Source organism: Lycium barbarum, chromosome 5 (assembly GCF_019175385.1).
Source record: "Lycium barbarum isolate Lr01 chromosome 5, ASM1917538v2, whole genome shotgun sequence".
NCBI classification, from domain to species: domain Eukaryota; kingdom Viridiplantae; phylum Streptophyta; class Magnoliopsida; order Solanales; family Solanaceae; genus Lycium; species Lycium barbarum.
The window spans coordinates 60,223,624-60,244,519 of NC_083341.1; the positions used below are offsets into that span (position 1 = coordinate 60,223,624).

General features: G+C 37.4%; 1 long non-coding RNA gene across 1 annotated transcript; it reads right to left on the reverse strand.

The window, feature by feature from the left end:
* Positions 1 to 1,889: 1,889 nt before the first annotated feature.
* On the reverse strand, positions 1,890 to 16,388 carry LOC132640886 (uncharacterized). Its single transcript, XR_009582472.1, has 3 exons — positions 6,314 to 16,388; positions 2,841 to 4,410; positions 1,890 to 2,701 (listed from the first exon to the last, which is right to left on the reverse strand). It is a non-coding gene; the product is annotated as an uncharacterized LOC132640886 (long non-coding RNA).
* Between the last annotated feature and the right edge of the window lie 4,508 nt (positions 16,389 to 20,896).

The following is a 20,896-nucleotide window of genomic DNA, read 5'->3' on the forward strand; positions in this document are numbered from 1 at the left end:
AAGTAGTTCTCATCAAATAACTCCCAACGATCACTCGATTTGGGAAGAATACACTTAGTTGATCAGATGTCCTGACTCAGAATACCATCAAATTGATTAGGTACATTTACTGGACAATAAATATCATTGATTGTCTTTGTTTATCACTAAATATGGGTGAATCAAGTAGTTCTCATCAAATTACTCCAACGATCACACGATTTACGAAGAATACACTTAGTTGATCATATGTCTTGACTCAGAATACCATCAAATTGATTAAGTACATATACTGAACAATAAATGTCATTGATTTCCTTTGTTTTTCACTAAATATGGGTGAATCAAGTAGTTCTCATCAAATTACTTCAACGATCACTCAATTTACGAAGAATACACTTAGAATTACCCATCTAATCAATGAAATTACTATCTAATCAATTAAGGATGTTAATAGATAAATATATTGGTCACTAAATATCATTGAATCCCTTTGTTTAACACTAAATATCATTGATTCCCTTTGTCGATCACTAAATATAGGTGACTCATATCATAGCTATTGCAGTATCTATTGCAGCAATTGAAATAACTATTGTAGCAATTGCATAATCTGTTACAGTTGGGAACATAGATGTCGAACAAGTCATATCACTTGTTGGATAAAACACAACAAGTTATGGAGTTTCTGCAACAACTTATTCCATTTGTTGTAAAAAATCAAGACACCAAATAAGTTGTTGTAACAAGTCGTGTCACCTGTTGGAAAACCAAGTTAAGTAATGTAATTGCTGCAATAGATTTGTTACTTGCTGCCAGTCTTATCACTTGTTGGATAATAAACAACAGCTATATAGCTGTTGCAACAAGTTCAATTACTGGTTGGGAAAATCCCAACAAGTTACAGAGCTATTGCAACAGAATTATTACTTGTTGGAAACTGTTCAGAAATTGCAAAATCACATAACACACATTGGTGATTTGAACAACATTGACATATCATCAGTGTTTTAAAAGGCAGTTCTGGGACCCCCGAGGCGGGGCACTAGCAAAATGCCCCAGGGCTCACGTGCGGGGCTTAATTCCTGCGAGGCTTACGCCCTAAGCGCCTGATTGTACGCCCTAAACACGCCTAACTCCCAACGCTCGGGGCTCGCCTAACAGTTCTTATAGAATTATATGTTAAATTCCTTAATTAAAACCGTTGACCCTCATAATTCTTTAACAAATGATTGATACTTAATAATTTTTCATTTACCGAAATAAGAAAATTGGGTATAACTCAAATAACAAGTCGTAGTATTGCATATTTACTATATGAGAACATCGTGAGGGTGAATATCACTTAATATTTCTTTTAAGAATACATAACCGAATTGTGAATTTTCACTTGTCATTGGCCTTTTGTCCTATGTATCAAAATTATCATATTTTATTATTTCTCTATTTGAAAGTAATTTTATTTTTATTCATGAAGGAGTTACGTTTCAATTATAATACTGATAAAGTTATTTCTAGGGAGATACAATGAATAGTCTGATAGTAACATTGTTTTAACAAATTGTGATTTTTTCGTTGTTTGAAAGTTAAGATGTTAGAGTTGATTTGCATTTCATAATAGCTTTTATTTCATTGTATTGTTTATACTTGTAAGGTTATATATATATATATATATATATATATATATATATATATATATATATATATATATATATATATATATATATATATGTATATACTTTTCTTTTATTTTTTATGTAATTTTACCTATTTAAAAATATTTATTATAATTATATTATTTTATGAAATACAAAAAATTAAATACCCATGGGGCTTACGCCCCGTGCCTCGGGGCTTACGCCTCACCGAGACATATGTAAAACGCCCCGCCTTACGCCCCTGCCTTTTTAAACACTGCATATCATATAAACCATGTTCACAAACACAAACAACAGAGTTTTCCATTACAAGAAAGAACATAAAAATGTCATAAAATCTAGGTTCACAAACACCAACAATAGTAATTATTATTACAAGACATTGCAAGATTAACAACTATGGACCATTTCGGTTTGGGCATGTAGTTTTTTTGTGGCCAGCTGTTTTGCATATGGAGCATTTGTTTTTCCCCATTGGAAATGATTCCCCGATTCCACGCCTCCTTTTTGTCCGTCTTCTTGCCAGTTTTCTCGGATCAACATATGGAGGAGGTATTTCTCTCTCTAAAATCTCTATAGGAACTTCCCAAGATTCTTCAGAAGGCACATGATTCATTTCCTCACAATATGCAATTATGTAATTCTCCACCTTATAATATGGAGATAAGTAGTCATAAATCCTCCTTCCAAAGTCTTCACCATATTAGACTCGAAGCGCTGTCATAGCATGTGGACAAGGTATTTTGTCCAGGTCAAAAACTCTACAAGTACAAGACCTTCTTTGCAGATCGACTGTTGCAACTGAACCGTGACGGAAGTCGCTGAACTTCTAGTTGGCAATTTGATGGGCCAATAACTTATTCCCCAAGTTGACAAATTTTGATTTTTTTTCCATTGAGGGAACAAAGATGGTTGGTGAGTCGATGAACTCCATACGCTTCTCATTAAATTTTTTAGCAAACCTCCTGTTCATGGAATCAAATAGAGTAGTAATAGGAAATTTTCTTTCAACATTGAACATTGAGTTCATCGACTCAGCAGTGTTTGTCGTCATAAAATTATACCTGAGGAAAAAAAATATTAGTGTTGGAATAGGTGGCTCAACTGTTGGAAAAATCACAACAAGTAGGACATCTGTTGCAACAAGTAACCTATTAGTTGCAGCAAATGTGTTACTTCTTGGACACAGAAATGTGCAAATACCTATTTCCAGGGCAGAATGCCCTGCTCCATCTATGGAATCCAGCATGTTCAAGATGTTTGGCGGCCCCAGGAACCATATCTCTGATTTGATTTAAATGATCATTGAATACATCAATATTATACGCTTTTGCTGCTTTTAAAATTGAGATACAACCACCTCATTGTGCAAGGTGGTTCTCAGATTTTCCCCAAAGTGCCTCAAGCAAAAACCACAATGAGATGTAAGGAAAACAATTGAAACCGCCTTTTTGATACTTGGATGTCTATCAGAAATTATGCACAACTGAGGGGTATCCTCTACATAGCTTCTCATTTGTTCAAAAATATATTTGTACGAAGCATCACACTTCTTGTCCACTACACAAAATGCCACTGGAAAAATATGATTCTTCGTATCTTGTGCGACGGATGACAACAACACTCCTTCATACTTGCTCCTTAAGAATGTGCCATCGACAACTATGACTTTTTCATTTGAGAAAAACCAAGCATCCAAGCCTTATAGGCTACAAAAAAGTACTTGAACTTCCCGTTTTCATCAACTTTCAATGCCGTCTTACTTTCTGGATTTGCAGAACGAAGCATATAATGGTACGTATCAAGCACCGCATACCCGTGCTCATGTGTCCCCCATGTCAAAGCCTTTGCAATCTCCATGCCCTTCCAGATCTTCCAATAACTTACCTTACAACCCAGTTCTGTACGGATTGAGTGGCTCACAACTTTTGTAAATGGGCCTTTACGGTCAGGAAACCTATCTTTGAAGTATTCACTAATGACTTTCGCTGTAGAGTGTGGATTATGGCTCGTAATGTGCTGAGAACCACATGTGTGATGCTTTATGTAGGTTCTGATACAAAATATGTTAGAACTTAAAAGATTCACAGCCCTCAGCCACTACTTGCACTCCGGATGTATATATCTGAAGCAATACACAGTATTAATCACCTTCTTGATTCTAAAACTTTCTTCAAGCAAGCAAGTTTCAACGAAGTTGCTAGTGCTTCCTTGTTCTTGAATGACATTCCTTTATAAAAACCTATTTCATCATCTTGAACATGGCTAGACCGTGTTAATTATGCAGTGCCCACTGTATTGCTCGCAAGTTCGGGTACAAAAATCTGGTCAGCCCCATTTCCATTATCTAGGATATCAACATCCACCCCCATCCAATTCATTATTTAACACATCTTATTGGTCTTGAGATAAATTATGGTTCTCTACCGGGCTTCCAACGACGTATACCCTTAAAATGGCCTAGCTACATCATTCAAATAACCATGCAAATGAACCTGATCGGTTATCTTAAATGGTAAGACCCTATGATTTTCAAAAGAGCGGTGCATGTAAGTGATGGCAAGATCTTTTGGTTCACAAGTTAATTCACAATAGGTGATGATTAGGTTCACAAAATCATCAAACACAACATCTCTTTGGACAGTCATCGCTATCATCTCTAACATGTCACTACCCTTCCATCGCCAAATATATAGATTGTTCTTCTCGATTCATTCACCATGACAATCAACCCTATTGTTATTGAGCCCCTCATTAGTGGTGTTCAAGGTACCTGAAAATATTTTCTTTAACAAAAAATTGGTCATGACAGTACATACCAAACTATAACAAAATGAAACAGCTACAGTGGTTGTTCCAACAAATTAGTGACTTTTTGGAACAAGTGGACTACTTGTTGCAACAGATAATCCACTTGTTGCAAAAAGTCACAAATCTGTTGGAGTCAGCTTCAATTGTTTTGGGTATTGTTGAAGATGTCCAATAGATTAGTGAGTTGTTGCAATATGTGTATTACCTGTTGCAACAAGTAGTCCACTTGTTGCAGCTAGGACTGGGCATAATATGGTTCAAACCGAAAAAACCGACCGAACCAAACCGAAGTTAATTTCGGTTACGGTTTTTCGGTTTAAATTTATAAGGTTTCAACAATTCGGTTCGGTTTTTGGTTTATGCAAAATTTAAATCGGTTAAACCAAAAAATCGAATTTTAACAAGCTGTTTTTTCTTGAAACATATATTATACATGTCACACCCCTTTTTTGCGTCCCGCGCTATAAACGCGCAAGTTTTTATTATTAAAGGGTTTTTTCATTTGAAGTGACGGTTTTGAAAAGGGATTATTTTATTTACAGAGTCGTCACTTGGAATTGAGTTTTGGTGTTCCAAGTCACCTTATGAATCCCTAATCAAAAGGAAATGACTCCTTTATTATGGTCCGCGAAAACAGAAGACCGAGTAAGGAATTCTATTGACCGGGGAGAAGGTGTTAGGCATTCCCCGAGTCCCGTGGTTCTAGCACGGTCGCTTTATCGACTTATACTTAGCTTAAACTATTTTGGATAAATTATGTTCCCGAGCCTTGATTTGCTCGTGCTTTTATTGTTGAACATTTATTGGTTTTAACTCGGATGCGTAACCGCATTCCGGATCTTTTAAGCGTCTCAAAATAAGATGCATAACTGCATTCTTACTCGAAGCAAGATTAATTATTAAAACGAATTTAACCAAGTTGCGTAACCGCATCCTTGAGTTATTAAAAAAATGTCTCGAAATAAGATGCGTAACCGCATTCTTCATCGAAACAAACGTCTTAAAACGTGCCTAAAGCTCGTCTAGTGTTAAAGGCAATTATTTGTCTCTAAAATCTGAGACTTAAAACTATTTGGTTATTATTAATTTTCACTCTTTTAATAACGGGTTTTGAATAAATTCGCAACCCATCCCGCTCCCTTACAATTGGTTTTACCACTCTTTTTTATAATTGACAACGGAATTTGAAATAATTCGCACCCCATCTCGCTCATCTCACATTTAAATAATCAATCAGGCCTTCAATTTAGGCGTGCGCCCTAAAATTTTAGTACTCAGACGTATATACAAACATGGCAAAAGAATTATTCAATATAAGATAGCGACACAAAATGTGACCAAAGCTAGTCCAAATCCGTGTTTGCTCGGTTTCTTACTTAAACAAGTACTAACTAAACATAATCAAATTTACAGGTCACCAAACAAACAAAATCAAATGAATTGGAGTGACCAACTTGATATTACTAATAAACTTAATATGACTTACTAATTTAATAGCTACCAGTGACGTGAGATATATATTCCATGGAATAAAACATATGATATATAACACTTATGAAATCAAAGATGATGGACTAACCAATAATCCATGTAGGAATCTTGGAAATAAAATAGTACTAATTAAATGGGCCAATAAACAGTGATTCGTTTTGGCGTACTCTTAAATCACGGTCACAGTAAATAACTCAAATCTATGTAAATTGAGCAATTAAATTCCAGCTAAATAAGATATTTACCTTCAGCTATTTAGTCATCAACAAACATCAAAGACTACTCATAAAATTCATGGACAAAATCGTATCACCAAAAAATAAAATCACATCTCGGGTTTAACAGAATAAAGTGAATAAAGGTAAAGATTGGACCTTTATAAGCTGAAACTTTCTTCCATTAAATAGAGACCAAGGAAACTACATGCTAACGTACAAAAATGAGTTGCTGCAACTCGAATTCGACGCCGACGGGAGCGTTGATTCGCGGACCTCGACCTCAACCGAAAATAAACCCAAACAAGATGAAGATTGTATGCTTGTGTGCTTGGTGTTTGATGGAGCTGCTGCTTTTCTTCTTAAAATTGAAGAAGATGAAGATTTTGTATGTATTCACTACGGCTGATTATGGTTATCATTTTGTGTAATCTCTAGATTTTTGGGAAGTGGCGGCTGAGTTTTTTTTTTTTTTTGTGTAGTATGCGGCTAATGTGTGGAAAATCAGGTCGGTCTCTAGGTTTCTATAATTAGATATTTATAGGGTGTCTAGGCTAGGGTTTTGAGTGTGTTATTCCTTTTTTATTTTTCCCAAAATGCCCACATGAATAAAAATATCTTGAAGGATGAAAGAAATATTCCCTTCCCAAAATGAATTGTGCCTTTTTTGTGTGGATAGGGTGAAATTTTGACAAGTGGCGGGCCATTGGTTCCATTTTTATTTTTCTTTTCCATTAAAAGGATGTATAAAATACCAAAATAAATATATTAATCAACTATTTTTAAACCAAAACTAAGAAAAAAAATTAAATAAATAGACTAAGGAAAAACCAAAAGATAGAATTAACTTAGAAAAACTAGATTAAAAGAAACCTATTTTTTGTAATTTTTCTTTCTTTTAAACACAAAACTTATGCCTTGAAATAGCGAATATTTTTTGTCCTTTTCTTTCATTTTCACAAACAAACCTACAAAAAATGAAATAATAGTTAAAATCCAAGATTAGACTAAAAAGAAAAATTAATCAATAAGCCAATGGAAACATCCCGGGAGGGTCAAAAATTACGTGTCTACAGCATGTCCCTCTTTGGTTGGGGACGCGAAGCGTTCTCAGACAAAGACGTAGACAATGAGACAAATTTGGACCCGACCATTATTTGAAGGAAGAGAAAGGAACATCACAAAAATGTGACCGAGCCCTGGTCTTGGGCATCCTACATATCCCGGGTTATAAGGGAATCAGGTCACGTGTAGTTCAAAAGTAAGAAGGGGATGAAACATATTGAGGTGAATAGTTGAGCGAGGTCCTGTCGAGGCTCTGGTCCGCGGTCCTATTATTACATCAAATGAAAGACAAAAGTGAAAAAAAGAAAATACAAGCATAGGATCCTAGCTATGGAGCTTCTCTTGAATCTTGACCCGAATCTTCATGTTTTCCTAAGTGTGAGATAAACACTTCGATCTCGAATTGAACTTGAAAGTAAACTCCATGCTTCCGGAGGGGTCCTGATCTTGAAATTGAAAAGCAGTTGAATGTTGACCCTGATATTCAGGCGGGCTCCTGCTACTTCTAACTGAAAGTACACCCTATTCTTCAGGCGGGCTCCTGAACATGAAATTGAGAGATGTCCCTATTATCCAGGCGGGTTCCTGAACTTGAAATTAAAAGGTGGCCCTATTCTCCAGGCGGGTTCCTGATCATCCCATTCTTCAGGCGGGTCCTGACTTGCTCCCATTTTTCAGGCGGTTGCTTCCCATTTTCCAGGCGGGTCCTGACTTGCTTCCCATTCTTCAGGCGGGTCCTGACTTTCTTCTCATTCTTCAGGCGGGTCCTGACTTTCTTCCCATTGTTCAGGCGGGTCCTGACTTGCTTCCCACTGTTCAGGCGGGTCCTGACTTGCTTCCCATTCTTCAGGCGGGTCCTGACTTTCTTCCCATTCTTCAGGCGGGTCCTGACTTGCTCCCCATTCTTCAGGCGGGTCCTGACTTGCTTCCCATTTTTCAGGCGGGTCCTGACTTTCTTCCCATTCTTCAGGCGGGTCCTGACTTGTTCCCATTTTTCAGGCGGGTCCTGACTTGTTCCCATTCTTCAGGCGGGTCCTGACTTGTTCCCATTCTTCAGGCGGGTCCTGACTTTGTTCCCATTCTTCAGGCGGGTCCTGACTTGCTTCCCATTCTTCAGGCGGGTCCTGACATGCTTCCCATTCTTCAGGCGGGTCCTGACTTGCTTCCCATTCTTCAGGCGGGTCCTGACTTGCTTCCCATTCTTCAGGCGGGTCCTGACTTGCTTCCCATTCTTCAGGCGGGTCCTGACTTGCTTCCCATTCTTCAGGCGGGTCCTGGCTTGCTCCCATTCTTCAGGCGGGTCCTGGCTTGTTCCCATTCTTCAGGTGGGTTCTAACTTATTTCCCATTCTTCAGGCAGGTCCTGCACATCATCAAAGACAAACAATACAAACAAAATTTTCTGCCCCAGTTTGCACTAGGAAATTTTTGTGAGTGTTAGCAAAATCATAAACTCTCTGTAAGCTAATTCAATGATGTAAGTAAAATCAAATGCTCTAACTAGGAAGTGCGTCTCCTAGAGGTAAAACTGAAAATTCTAACTAGGAAGTGCGTCTCCTGGGAGTAATGGTTCAATTTAGGAAGTGCGTCTCCTAAAAGAAAAACCTGAAAGACCCAAAATAAGAAATGCGTCTCCTAAAAGAAAAAAAAACCTGAAAGACCCAAACTAAGAAGTGTGTCTCTTAGGGTTAAAATCGAAAAACTCTGACTAGAAAGTGCGTCTCCTAGGAGTAAAGGTTAAATTAGGAAGTGCGTCTCCTAACAACAAAATGTGAAAGACCCAGGCTAGGAAGTGCGTCTCCTTGGGGTTACAATATAAATAATTGAAAAATTGATTAATTTTGTTGCTTGCAAACCTATGTTGTGCCATTGCCTTTGGTGTTGGCAATTTGAGGAAATACGCCATTCGAATATTCGGGCTCTGAAGCCTCTGATTTGAAGATAACACCCATTCCTTGTTTCAAACGAATAGAATTTGTGAGTTTAAAAGCATGGTAGTTGGTTTGTGGCTTGGCTGTGAAAGCAACTGCTTTTGCCCTCATCATGTTTGGCTCCGCTTTTAGACAATTATCGCATCCTATTGACCCACGGTATTACTGACTCAAACATGGTTGCCAAAATGTCTCAGAAGTAACTTCAACACCAAACCATAAATCTCTTGTTTCATAATGTCCGTTAACTCAAACTTTATTGAACCTTGTATTTCACTGAATCCAGAACCTATTAACGGTCGACAGCTGGTTGAGTACCTTACGCCGACTGAATTATGTTACCTTCATGTGCTAGCCAGATATTTTGCTTCACAATTGGAAAAGCTGGTAGCAAGTTTTGAAATCCTTTCTCTACCCGTTCTACATGGAAGACTCAACAAAACAAAACAAAAGAAGTAAAAAGATGTAGAAGTGGAAATGTCCCTTATTAGGAGAAAAGAAAAGAAGACACTTATCTGAATGTGGTCGCTGGCTCCAATGGTCATGACATGCATTTTGGATTGAGCGGCCTAATCTGTTCAATCAATCTATTCTTTAACTCCCGTTGTGCTCTCACACTTGTTTTGAAATCAAGGCTTCATATCCCAACCTATTTAACAGGCTCTAGACTCTCATTCGGCTAGTGGCGCTCCGAAGTGTTTTTATCACTAAACCTCTCTCTTTTATTTGTCTCTCATCTTACCATCGCCTTACGGTGCCCATGAGGGTTTTCACTAATAAGACTCTCTCATTTTCATTCTCTCAACTCACCGTCGCCTTATGGTGCCTATGAAGGTTTTCACCGGTAAGACTCTCTCATTTTCATTCTCTCAACTCACCGTCGACTTATGGTGCCTGTGAAAGTTTTCACCAGTGAGAGACTCTCATTTTCATTTCTCTCAAATCTTTATTGCCTTATGGTGCCTGTGAAGGTTTTCACTGGTAAGACTCTCTCATTTTCATTCTCTCAACTCACCGTCGACTCATGGCGCCTGTGAAGGTTTTCACCAGTGAGAGACTCTCATTTTCATTTCTCTCAGATCTTTATTGCCTTATGGTGCCTGTGAAGGCTTTCACCAGTAAGACTCTCTCATTTTCATTCTCTTCTTCCACTTCCCTTATGCTTACGAAGACAGGTGATGAACGTTAGCAAATTTTTTGTACTCATAGCGTGCTCAGCCTTGACATTCAATGATTGATCTGAAGGTCTTTTCTTTGGTTGTAACGTGGCTTTGGATAGGGTTGAAAAGAAAGGATGGCGTGAAGGCTCGAAGACAACACAAAAATAATAGGGGTGAGACTTACAACTTTTGGAATCGACTCAAAAGGAAAAATAACTTCTGTCCCAGTTTCTTTGAAACGGGAAATTTCGAATCTTATTTGGGTTGGACCGAACCCCAGAATAGGGTTGCCTACGTATCCTGTCGAGACAAGAATCAGGTCAGACGTAGTTCCGGCAGCTCATTTCTTGTGTGTTTTTCTTCGTTTTTTTTTCTTTCAACTCTTTTCACTTTTTCTCTTCCGACTCTTTTTTTGTACTGTACTTTGATTCCAAAAGAGGGATACGAAAGAAAATAAAAATAAGGCTCAAAAGGGCTAGCAAAGGGTGACACAATGTTCAAATAGCAGAATGAAATGCCTTCGTCATATCAATCCTTTAAAATGTCAAGTACAAAGCATGCGATTCGAGAATGAGAAGTGAAAATCATACGGTATATCTTTACAATGGATGACTCAAGTCAATTGGAGGGCACTTGCTTTTTGACTTCTCTTGATATTGACCCACTTCAAATCACTTGGGATCAACATTTTGTTATACACTAGTGTCATTCTCATGATTCCCAAAGTGATCGTATTAGTTTCATTCAAGCCAGACTTCAACTTACTCTCAAAATGTTTCGGCACTCTAATATTTCCTCACATGTTTTTCTTCACCATTTTCAATCTTTTGGGTGCATTTCTTTAGTAATTAAACTGGCCTTCAAGATCTGGCTAAAAATATCCACATGCATATCATGTCACTAGAATCAGCCTGAAAAGAACTGTACAAAAGAAAAACTAAAGAAGACATACTAGGAAATGACAAAACAAAAACTTTTTTTTTTAATAAACAAAATGATAGAAGGGTTGTGGACATTAAAACAAGCAAAACATTTCTAGATTACAACCCTAGAATAACCCGGATAACAGAAAGAACATCAAAACAAACTACCAAGACTCCTTCCTAGAGGGGAGAGGAGTGACTTCCCAACTGCAAAGCTGTCATCTTAGCCACTAAGTTGCACATAAGCATTACTTGAACCATTATCATTTTCAATCAGATTATTCTCAGCAAATAAGTTCTGGGTCCCTTTAACCAATTCATCCTTATCAACTTCTGAAACTGAGACTGATAGCCCGGGAAGTTTTCTAGAGGCCTCCCTTCTCTGTTGCCTCTCTTTCTTGTATTCCGGCCTAGGTCGAAAGTTGGAGCTGGTACGAGGTCGATATGCTTGTGGGGGGTAAGAAACCTGTGGAGCTGGTGCACACCATTGTTGGTAAGGATATGGTTGAACATATGGCTGTGCAGCACAGGCAAAGTGTTGGAGAGGTGACATGCAATATTGAGGGTCTTGTGGAAGAAAGTAATGTTGAGGTTGAGCGTATGGAGTTTGGGAATAGACTTGAGGTTGTGGTTAGGTATATGAGCGAGATGGACCGCTCACACCTCGTCGCGCTTCTGGTATAATCATGGCTACATCATCATTTTCCCTCATGTCGCTCAGGCTTCCTAAACCATTTTGAGTTACTTTAGCATTTAATGTCATGTCAGCAAAACTCATGATATGTCCTGTTTTGATTCCATCTTCTATCATTTCCCCCATCTTAATGACCTCAATGAACAGTTTGCCCAGTGCTGGGAGCATGTGTTGATAGTATTCTTCAGTTTGGGCTTGGAGAAAAGTATCCACCACCTCACCTTCTGCCATTGGAGGCTTTACTCTAGCAGCCTGCTCTCTCCACCTAATGGAGAATTCCCTAAAACTTTCTGTAGATTTCTTCTGCACCTTGGTTATGGACATTTTATCTGGAGCAATGTCTATATTATACTGAAATTGTCGCACAAACTCTTGAGCCATGTCATCCCAAATAGGCCACTTAATGGCATCCTGATCACTGAACCAATTCGAGGCTACTCCTGTTAAGCTATCACTAAAGTAGGTCATAAGCATTTCGTCCTTACCTCCAGCTCCTCTCAACTGATTGCAATACCTCTTCAAATGGGCCACAGGATCACCATGCCCATCATACTTGTCAAACTTTGGAGTCTTAAAACCAGAGAGCAAGTGAACATTAGGAAACATGCACAAGTCTTTGCATGCAAACACTCTTATGACCTTCCTGACCTTGCAAGTATCTTATGGATTGCTCTAAGTTTTTCATCTTTCTAGTCATTTCCTCATCATCCACGGTCTTATTAAGTTTTTCACTGTTAATGGGAGGCTCAAGGTGAGGGTTATAACCGTATGGGTTAGAGATATTTAAAGTCGGTTCTAGAGTATAGGGTTGAGCATCAGGGGTTTTGAACAAGGGTCCACTGTTAGATGGATCACCAGGCACAGTGAGTGGAGCTCGGGTTGAGGTCGGCATATTAGGGAAAATGTCGAGGAAGCCAGGTGGCGGTGGAGGTGGTGCCTGACCAGTCATCCAAGCCCGATACATGCTTGCCATGTGTTGTTTTAACATTCTCACTTCTTCGGCTAACCTCGAGTTTTGGTCAACCAATGGTGTTTGAGCGCTAGCGTCAACCAACCAAGTGTCCTCGTTGGTCGCCATTGCCTTTTTGGTTTTCGACCTTGTGTTGTAAGGATGAGTCGCCAGTTTTAAAACCACAAACCAACCACCTTCTAAAATCAAACATCATGAATAAAAATGATTGAGTTAGGGAACCGCGCGCAAGTCACATATGCACGATTATTAGTTCTAGAATGATTCTAAGGGTAACAATGTGATTTTGGCATCATCCCCATTTTCGTTCGATTTGGCCTTCCTCTCTTTCATTTTTTTCTTTCCATACCTCTCGATTCACTCATCTTTTTTTTCTTTTTATGATTATCTCTTTTTTTCTTTTCACTCTTTTTTATTCTTCGCTCTTTCAATACTCTTTTTGGATTTTTTTGAAAATAATTCGATCGAACCCGACTTGAGTTGCCTACGTATCATGCTGGGACATGAATCAGATCTTTGCGTAGTTCGGGAAGTTTCGGCAAAAAGTAATCAACAAAATTATTTCGAATTTTCTCTTTCTTTTTTTTTTTTTTTTTTTTTTTGAAATCTAGGAAGAGAAAAAAAACTACAAAAACTTGAAAACAAAAAAAAATCTTTTTTGGATTTTGATTGTAAAATTTCCTCCAAAGAAACCCCGCTAAAAATACTACTCGAAGTAAAATCTTTTTGCGTTTTCCTTTTTCTTTTGGATAGGGCGTTAAAAGGAATCTCCCCCTTTTATTATTATTATTATTATTATTATTTTTTTATAAAACTATCTCCTTTATTTTTCGGATTTTCTAATACAAAATAAAAACACTTTTTTTTAAATTTTTTTGAATAAGGACCACCGAACCCGATATGGGCTGCCTACGTATCGTCGCCCCGAGGGACGGGAATCAGGTGTGCGTAGTTCGTCCAGATTGGACTATTGAGTTGTCTTTAAAAATAAATATTAAAAATAAATAAATAAACTCGTCTCGAGTTGAACTCTTCTTTTCTTATTTTTAGCAACAGCCAGACAAATTAGAGGTTTAAGGAAATGGGTGCGTAAAAAGTCAGATGAATGCTTCTCTCTCTTCTATTTCACTAGTTAGCCTAAAGCCGATCAATAATCAAGCAAGCCTTAAAAATAATATTGCAAATAGCACATGAGATGCACAGGTCGGTCAGATAAAGAGATACCTGTCCTAGACGGACCCGACCCCTGTGCCGAGTCCCACTAAGTCAAATGCAAGTGATGCATATAAGCGGATCATACTAGGGATAATCATGTCTGCGTTTCAGTTCTGCTAGGTTTAAAACCTAATGGCAAAGGTGTCTAGACTGGGTCACCCGAGCGGACAACTCGAGCCAGGGAGGGGCAATACTGTCGGTAGCAGTGCTATTCCGACTTCATTGCTTATCCTGTCCCGCCTAACACGTGTGACTAAAATCCTTCACCGGGCACCAAGACGCTCTGGCTTTATCTTGACAGAAAGTTAGGATGCATAACTGCATTCCTGTGCCCGTGTGTGAAGTGTTTCAGAGGCTCAGAAGGGTGCGCGAGAGAAGGCATTTTATAATACAATTCAACAATATCAAAGCGGTAAATGAGTGACAATTAGCACATTAGGCCAAAAACATAATACAAATCCAAATATTAATAATAAAAGCCAAGTATAAGGCAATATCACAAAGCTCGAATTCTGGCTAGTCCCCAGCAGAGTCGCCAGAGCTGTCACACCGCTTTTTTGCGCCCCGCGCTATAAACGCGCAAGTTTTTATTATTAAAGGGTTTTTCCATTTGAAGTGACGGTTTTGAAAAGGGATTATTTTATTTACAGAGTCGCCACTTGGAATTGAGTTTTGGTGTTCCAAGTCATCTTATGAATCCCTAATCAAAAGGAAATGACTCTTTTATTATGGTCCGCGAAAACAGAAGACCGAGTAAGGAATTCTATTGACCGGGGAGAAGGTGTTAGGCATTCCCCGAGTCCCGTGGTTCTAGCACGGTCGCTTTATCGACTTATACTTAGCTTAAACTATTTTGGATAAATTATGTTCCCGAGCCTTGATTTGCTCGTGCTTTTATTGTTGAACATTTATTGGGTTTAACTCGGATGCGTAACCGCATTCCGGATCTTTTAAGCGTCTCAAAATAAGATGCATAACTGCATTCTTACTCGAAGCAAGATTAATTATTAAAACGAATTTAGCCAAGGTGCGTAACCGCATCCTTGAGTTATTAAAAAAATGTCTCGAAATAAGATGCGTAACCGCATTCTTCATCGAAACAAACATCTTAAAACGTGCCTAAAGCTCGTCTAGCGTTAAAGGCAATTATTTGTCTCTAAAATCTGAGACTTAAAACTATTTGGTTATTATTAATTTTCACTCTTTTAATAACGGGTTTTGAATAAATTCGCAACCCATCCTGCTCCCTTACAATTGGTTTTACCACTCTTTTTTATAATTGACAATGGAATTTGAAATAATTCACACCCCATCTCGCTCATCTCACATTTAAATAATCAATCAGGCCTTCAATTTAGGTGTGCGCCCTAAAATTTTAGTACTCAGACGTATATACAAACATGGCAAAAGAATTATTCAATATAAGATAGCGACACAAAATGTGACCAAAGCTAGTCCAAATCCGTGTTTGCTCGGTTTCTTACTTAAACAAGTACTAACTAAACATAATCAAATTTACAGGTCACCAAACAAACAAAATCAAATGAAATGGAGTGACCAACTTGATATTACTAATAAACTTAATATGACTTACTAATTTAATAGCTACCAGTGACGTGAGATATATATTCCATGGAATAAAACATATGATATATAACACTTATGAAATCAAAGATGATGGACTAACCAATAATCCATGTAGGAATCTTGGAAATAAAATAGTACTAATTAAATGGGCCAATAAACAGTGATTCGTTTTGGCGTACTCTTAAATCACGGTCACAGTAAATAACTCAAATCTATGTAAATTGAGCAATTAAATTCCAGCTAAATAAGACATTTACCTTCAGCTATTTAGTCATCAACAAACATCAAAGACTACTCATAAAATTCATGGACAAAATCGTATCACCAAAAAATAAAATCACATCTCAGGTTTAACAGAATAAACTGAATAAAGGTAAAGATTGGACCTTTATAAGCTGAAACTTTCTTCCATTAAATAGAGACCAAGGAAACTACATGCTAACGTACAAAAATGAGTTGCTGCAACTCGAATTCGACGCCGACGGGAGCGTTGATTCGCGGACCTCGACCTCAACCGAAAATAAACCCAAACAAGATGAAGATTGTATGCTTGTGTGCTTGGTGTTTGATGGAGCTGCTGCTTTTCTTCTTAAAATTGAAGAAGATGAAGATTTTGTATGTATTCACTACGGCTGATTATGGTTATCATTTTGTGTAATCTCTAGATTTTTGGGAAGTGGCGGCTGAGTTTTTTTTTTTGTGTAGTATGCGGCTAATGTGTGGAAAATCAGGTCGGTCTCTAGGTTTCTATAATTAGATATTTATAGGGTGTCTAGGCTAAGGTTTTGAGTGTGTTATTCCTTTTTTGCTTTTCCCAAAATGCCCACATGAATAAAAATATCTTGAAGGATGAAAGGAATATTCCCTTCCCAAAATGAATTGTGCCTTTTTTGTGTGGATAGGGTGAAATTTTGACAAGTGGCGGGCCATTGGTTTCATTTTTATTTTTCTTTTCCATTAAAAGGATATATAAAATACCAAAATAAATATATTAATCAACTATTTTTAAACCAAAACTAAGAAAAAAAAATTAAATAAATAGACTAAGGAAAAACCAAAAGATAGAATTAACTTAGAAAAACTAGATTATAAGAAACCTATTTTTTGTAAGTTTTCTTTCTTTTAAACACAAAACTTATGCCTTGAAATAGCGAATATTTTTTGTCCTTTTTTTTTCATTTTCACAAACAAACCTACAAAAAATGAAATAATAGTTAAAATCCAAGATTAGACTAAAAAGAAAAATTAATCAATAAGCCAATGGAAACATCCCGGGAGGGTCAAAAATTACGTGTCTACAATACATATATATTGGGATTCTGCCCATAACTAATAAACTAAAAGGCCCAAATCCCAATCCCAATCCCAATATAAAAATATTCAAGCCCAACCTAATTATTGATACCGTATCCAACTATCCAGCAAAATATGGATAATATTTTAGATGTCTCCTTATAATATGTGACTGTGGTCTGTGTGTTATTATAGTAGAGAAAATATAACAAATTTCTTGAAAATGTATAAAGCTTATACTGAGAGGAGAAACAAAGAGACCAAAACAGTTGATTGTCTAGCTGAACTGCTGATTACTTCTCACGATCAGGATGTCTTATTAATCCTCCATTTTGTTTCATCTATTATGATTGTTGAAACCATAAAGTCTGGATCCAATTGATTGTAGTAGGCTTTTGTATACCAGTGCTAAATATTGGACAGAGAGAAGATAATGGAATAGTTGTCATTTGGTTTATGTTAAATTGATGCTTAACTATGTCATCTATATCTAAACCGAAAAAACCAAACTGAACTAGCAAAAACTGAATCGAACCGAAGTTATTTCAGTTCGATTTTGGTTCCTATTTTTTGCAAATCGAAAACCTAAAAACCGAACCGAATTTGTGAAACCGAACCGAACCGACCAAATGCCCATCCCTAGTTGCAGCAAGTCAATAATCTGTTAGAAGCAGCTTCAAATTTTTGGGTTCTGTTTCAGACTGTTGAAGCTGCTTCCAACAGATTATTGACTTGCTACAACAAGTGGACTACTTGTTGCAACAGGTAATCGACCTGTTGCAACAACTCACTAATCTATTGGAAGCAACTTCAGTTTTTTGGGTTTTGCAACAAGTGGACTATCTATTGTAACAATTCACTCAGTTGTTGCAAGTTATTTATACAACGTATTTAGCAATGGTTGCAACAACTACATAATCTGTTGTAGAAGTTGCAACAACCATATAATTTGTTGCAACAACTACAACAGCTACTGTAAGTTGTTGGAAAATTAGTAGATTTATACCCAGATGAAAAATTGAAATAAAACAGCATTGTTTTACTTACCAAATGAGAGGAAAACACTTGTGAAATAATTCCCAGTGCTACACGAATGAAATCCAGTCAAAAAATTACAAAATCGAGCGGTCTCATTTTTTTCTTTCTTGAGTAACAATGGCGGATGAGAAGAAGAAGAAGAAAGCAGCAACAATGGACGATGATGAAGAAAAAGAAATCAGCAGATTAAGAAGAAGCAAGAAGAAGAGGAAAAAATGGTGAAAACGACACTGAAGGGGATGACCACCTTTGGCGCGTTTTTTATTTTAATTTGGGTATTTTAGGGTTTATATGGGTTGGGTCAAAGTGTTAAAAACAAAACTTGGGGGAAAAGTGTAAAAAATAAAGCTTGGGGTCAAAGTGTTAAAAATATAACTTTGGGGCAAGTTCAAAACTCCCTAATCACTAATCCAAATTTTAACACCCCTACTCAATTAAAAAAAAACCAAAGTCACCCAACTCAATTTTGAGACTTTTGTTCACCCTTAATTAACTAGCCCTAGATACCAAGCTTGAATCTCTTTTCCAACTAAGATTTTGATTATGGAAAGGTAGGATTTTCCTAAATTGGGGAGTTTCGACTACTGATGAAATTAAGGATAATTTGGGGTTAGTTTGTGTTAATAATTAGTGTTTGAACTTCATAAGCCGTTGGTAAACTGTTTTCAACTTGAAATTCCTATTTGCCCTTGTGCACCCGATTTCCTCTTTTAAAGGTTGTTTTTTCGATTCGAATAAGTTTATGGCAATATGGGTATCGTTAGTTTCAGTTTCTATTATAGATTAAATTGTTGATTAGACTTCGATCGTTCGGAAGCTCTTCATAAAGTAAAGGCTCAAGTGGATCAGTTCGTGGCGCTTGTTAGGCTTCAAAGTAGGTTATGACTTACTTATGTTTAGACTCCGATGAGGGACATGTATGTAGATGGTAGTTATTGATAGGGAAAGCATGATAGGCCTTCGGGCCTAATGTGGAGGTGAATTCCAAATTAGGTTGGTATTGTCAGCTATTGTGTGGGATGCCATCGTTGTGGTATTGTGATGTGGGCTTGTCTCCATCGTTGTGATATACATGTATCTGACATACTTGCCTCTCTCTCCCCATGTTGTTCCATTGTCATATGAAAGAGGAAGGTTGTTATTGAGAAATGGAATGTTGATTTACATATTATAATATGAATGTGAGGATTTTATGATTTGATGTGATTAATTGAGGCTGAGGCAGTGCAAAGCATGTTTCCCATACATCATATGTGATTTGGTACATTTGGGTTTGCATTCATCTCTCTCTATCGATATTTCACTAATCATCAGAAAAAGAAAAGATAATGAAAATGGCTCGAAATTGTGATACTTTATGACAAGTCACAAATGAGATCTTGATATGATTTATTGTTGAAATTGATTCCATACATTGACATATCATCCATCTATATGCATGATTGGTTACAATGGAAACAATTATAGCCTGTATGGCAAGTGGTAATAATGATAGTCGGTGTGGCAAATAGTAACAATGATAAAAGAAATATGGCACTGATGATGAAAGTAATATGGAAATCATGATCCAAGGTCTTTACCGGAACGGTTCGAGTACTTAATGCCCAATGTTTCTTGCCGGGACGAGGGTGTACATAGACTTCGCGGGTCCCCTATGGGTCATGGCTATTGATACATGGAGGTTTCCATCCTCAGGAAGTGTGTACGTATGGAAAGTGTCACGACCCAATTTTGCTAGGTCGCACGGGCACCTACCTTTCTCACCTCGGTAGGCGAACATTTATCCCAACAATCTTAAAGACATGAAATAATAAATAAATAAATAAATAAATAAGTGGAAGGGATAGAAATACGTAAGTCTGGCATAATAAAAGATAAATAATGCGGAGATACATCAAACCACCCCAAAATGTGTCTAGTCATACAAGAGCCTCTAACTAGAATCTACAAGTCTGGAAATAACAATAATACATCAAAAGTCTCAATATGTCTCAGAATATCAAATAAGACATAAATAAATGAAGAATCTTCAAGGCGGCGAACGTCCTGGAGCTCACCCTGAAAGACTCTATGCAGCAACCCTCGAACGACTATCAGCCATGAGGAGTAGAGGTCGAACCCACCTGGAACTCTACATTCATAAAAGAATGCAGCAAGTGCAGGTCAGCACAAACAACAAGTACTGGTAGGTATCATAGGCCGACTAAGATTAGCTAACATATATCAAGGCAATAAAGTAAGATAAACAGATAAATCAATAAGGTATAAGTCAAGCACGAGCCGGCAACCAAGTACACATCATCACCTATGTTAGAGCATCTAAACCCAAATGTGCCAAGTCACAATATATTCAATCCGAATCCGTATATCACAATTGCATCACAAGAATATCACAATAGAAGCCAAAGTACAATGCAATGCCATAATGTATAGAATGTGAATTCAATGCAATAATATATGGAATGTAAATGCAATACATATGCACCGTACACATGTACTCCGATGATGGAACATCACATCTCGACAGCACAACCCATGGGGAACCCGCGAAGCCCATGTACCTCACGATTCTGGCAATAACCTCGGTAATCGCTACCAGGACTCATCCTCAATTTCGAGATAAACATTGCACATCTGTCCTCAAGTCACTCTCATCCAATTGAGCCCAGCTCATAATAGTGTTTCCTTAAGTATCATCAATATATCAACAATATATCATGAAGGATGAGAATGCGTGCAATGTATGAGTTCAATGTCAATAATCAAATCAATATCAAAAGTACCACGCATGGGGACACCAATAATATCATGAAAAGGCTACACAATAAGCTATAATAGAATCACTATCGCGTCTCAACGACAACAAG